This window comes from Phyllobates terribilis, unplaced genomic scaffold (genome assembly GCF_046119375.1).
Source record: "Phyllobates terribilis strain yellow unplaced genomic scaffold, ASM4611937v1 Scaffold_13__5_contigs__length_258822181, whole genome shotgun sequence".
Lineage (NCBI taxonomy): Eukaryota > Metazoa > Chordata > Amphibia > Anura > Dendrobatidae > Phyllobates > Phyllobates terribilis.
This window is the reverse complement of record NW_027362773.1, coordinates 209285071-209288587: the sequence shown is the minus strand read 5'-3', so window position 1 is coordinate 209288587 and position 3517 is coordinate 209285071.

The window sequence follows — 3517 nt, the reverse complement described above, 5'->3', positions numbered from 1 at the left end:
TCTGTTGGGACACCCTTGGCCTTGGGTTCCCTGACCCTCCACGTGGTATGCCTTCGGGGTGGATGTGGTGGGTGGCCGTGGCAGACGCTGCCCACGGCCTCCGGTCTCTGGCTAGGGTGTGCTTTTGCCCCCACCAGCTTGGGATCCGGTACCCTTTTGCCAACTCTTCACCCGCTGATGGACTTTGGGTTCTCAGAGTTCCTTTTCTGTTTCCCCCTCTGGGTCTTTCTGGCTTTCTCCTCTCTCTCTCTCTGGGGCTGCTCTGCTCCTCTTCCTCTGCTCTGCTCTGACAAAAGGCTGACAGACTGACTCCTCTGCAAAGACTGACCCTGTTCTTTGATGGTGCCCACCTTATATACACCCTCTATGTGTGAGCTCAGGTGACCAGCACCCAATGAGCTCCTATCTTTACCCAGGCTGCTCCCCCTATCTGCCCCTACACTACTTGGGATGTTCCACCCCCCTCCCACTCCAGCCAGGAACAGACTCGGTCGTACCTGCACATTTCTAAGTGGGAGTACCGTCGGTCTGCTCCTCGGAAATGGGATGTGTGTAGTGCATGCAGCCTACCGAGCTCAGGTCCACACTCCATCCTTACCCGGGAGTGGAATATCACACCTCTGGTTTGAGGTGCAATACCCCTGTAGCAGCCGAATCCTCAGGGTGCTACATTCCCCCCTGGTAAATCACAGCACGTCCTCGGGCTGTAAGACATAAACAACACCAAAACATACAAAATTTTTTTTCATATCAACAACATCGTATAAACATATAAAATAACATACATTAGCAGCAAAACATTCTTATAAAACATTCTCGTCGCCTCTGGCTCCTCCTCCGATCACTGTGCAACGTGTGACCGGGTAAAGTGCGACAGTCTCTCTAGAAAACTGGTTTTCCTATAAAACCGGTAGGGGGCGCTTTAGGACGCGCAACTATATACAGGGGGTATGGCCGCTCTCAGTCCTCGGCCAGGTATTAGGGAGGAATGACCGCTCTCAGTCCTCGGTCAGTGGGATTTAGGGAAATACGGGTAACAGTTCACACTTGCTGGTCCCAACGGGGACTATATTAGCAACAGTAACAGTTTCAGTTCACAGTGCCCCGACGGGCAACTATATACAGCTTCTACTTCGCTGTACTTAACGACGGCGTCCTCCTGCTCTTGCTTTATGGTTACCTTTAACTCTAGTTTCAGACCCGTCCGGGTCCTCTTGTTCTTCCTCCTCACACCGCAGCTCTTCCTCCGTCAGGCGATGTACATGGAGGGCGTAGGGTCCTTTGGTACACTTGTGCCGGGTGAAGGTGACCTCGTCCCCGATGTAAAGGTCACGACCTCTGTGTCCCTCCGGTAGGTGGGACTCAACGTCTCTCCTCGTCACGAAGACGTCACCTAGGGTGCGGTGGTCTCGGATGAAGCCCCACCCATGCTGCATGTTAAACTTTATCACAGTCCCGGTGGTGCGGGGACTATGCGCTGCACGGGGGTCTCTCCTGGCCCGGCTCTTCTGCTCCGCGCTCCTTATTTGAGCTTGCTGTTCCCGGACCCGCCTCTCTCTCCGCTCCCTCTCAAAGTCCTCGAGCTGTTGGCGGCAGCACTCAGCACGCTCCGCTGCAGCTGCCCGAGTCTCCTGAGTGAACCCCATGAGGTCTTCTCCGGTGGGGTCCCACTCAAACTGCGCTTCTGCTAGCGGGGGCGAGATCCTCTTAACGGGCTTTGGAGCCGGGATCAGGGGTTCATCCAGGGGTCTCTCTCTCCGGAGTCGGGGATGGTGGAACTCCGGTGGCCATATAAATGGCTGCCCATCCGGGCACGTGTGCTGGGCGTACAGGTCCTCTCCCAGATGCGGCACTCTTGGTCTTATGGGCGCGGTGGTGTTAGCGCCCGGGTTGCCCGGGCCTTGCGGCCAGGCCTGGGGCATCTGGAAGGTAAAGGGCACCGTAAGGACGGCGGCGCCCTGGGCTACTTGGCCCTGCGACCAGGCCGGGGGCTCCGCGGAGGTAGGGGGCGCTGTTGGTATTGCGGCGCCCGGGGGTACTAGGCCTTGCGACCAGGCTGGTGGTACTTCCTGCTTGGTCACGCTCGGGGTCGAGGCGTGTGACGTCACAGGGGTCGCGGCTCCCGTTTGAGGCCTAGTCTGCGGCGGTGACGTTGCAGCGACGGGCACGGCAGGATAGACTTCGGGCTCTGCGACGGGGAGCTGGGGCAGGTGTGCGGTTTCCCGTTTTGGGGTATAGACGTCCCCTTTACCTGCCTCCACTCGTTCGGCTCCCTTCTCGGCGCCGTCTCCGGCCTTCAGTCCTCCTGCGCCATCCTCAGAGGCGGTCTGTCTCCTCGTCTCGGGTGGCGTGCTCCGCTGACGAGTCTCGGTCTTCTGGGCCATCTCTCGGCTCCACTCCGCCAACGTCTCTCGCTGCACCCGGGCCATCCTCCTTGCGAGGCCCTCCAGAGCGGTCTGCGCACACTCCCGGTCTCGGGGGAGCTGTGCTAGGACCTCCACTAGGCCTAGTGGGGTCGTTGTTTCCAGCAGGCTCCTGACCAACGGGTCGGTGCTGCTCTGCTCTCCTACAGTTGTCTCCAGCAGGCTCCTGGCCAGCGGGCCGGTGCTGCTCTGCTCTCCCTCCTCTGTTTCTAGCAGGCTCCTGGCCAACGGGCCGGTGCTGCTCTGCTTTCTCGCCATCTCCGGGTAAGCTCCTCCGATACTCTTCTCCAGGCTTCTTGCCTCCGGGTGCGCTCGCTCCAGACTGCTCCAGGCGACACCCATCTTTGCTCTCTCCCTTCGTCTCCTCCCACTTCGAGGGCGGTCCCGGGGCCACTTGGTGATTGTCAGCTCCAGGGGCTGTTCTTTCACGCTGACAGACACCTCTAGCATCACAGTCTCTGTTGGTGGGGGCGGTTTCCACTTTTGGCGCCATTTTCGGTCCTGGCCCACGATGGGAGGTGGCCTCTCGCCACCCTCTGGCACGCCCATAATGGCGTCCGCTCTTCCAAGGCGGGAAACCTTTGGAAATGGCGGGAATCGCTTCCCAGTGGCGGGAAACTCTGCAGATGGCGGGAAAACGCTGTTAATGGCGGACAACCGGCTGGAATCGACCTGTGATGGGGTCCGATGGCGGGGACCCTCCGGAACCGGCAGGAGACTTCTTTTTGAGGTAAACTCGTTCTTTTCTTCAGGCACGCAGTACCCGGATGTTGCGGGCACGTAATCCTGCCGACTACGCCAAAGTTGACGCACCCCCTGGGCCATATTCTTTATGGGGGAATATCCGGAGCCGGATCAGATGGGGGTTGTAGTCTTCCGAGTGGCTGTGACCCGGTCCGTGCCCAGGGTGTCAAACTCAGTTGTATGTGGCAGTCCTACAGATGTTATTAAGTTCTTTATTGTCGACTACGCCACCCGTTGTATTGCGGTCACTATGGCCGCCGCTGCAGCAGGGTCCGCTGAGGCTGATGGTGTAGGTGCAGCTTGTGATGGTATAACCCCCAACGGGTGGGGTATAGCCTCAGGGGGTCAGG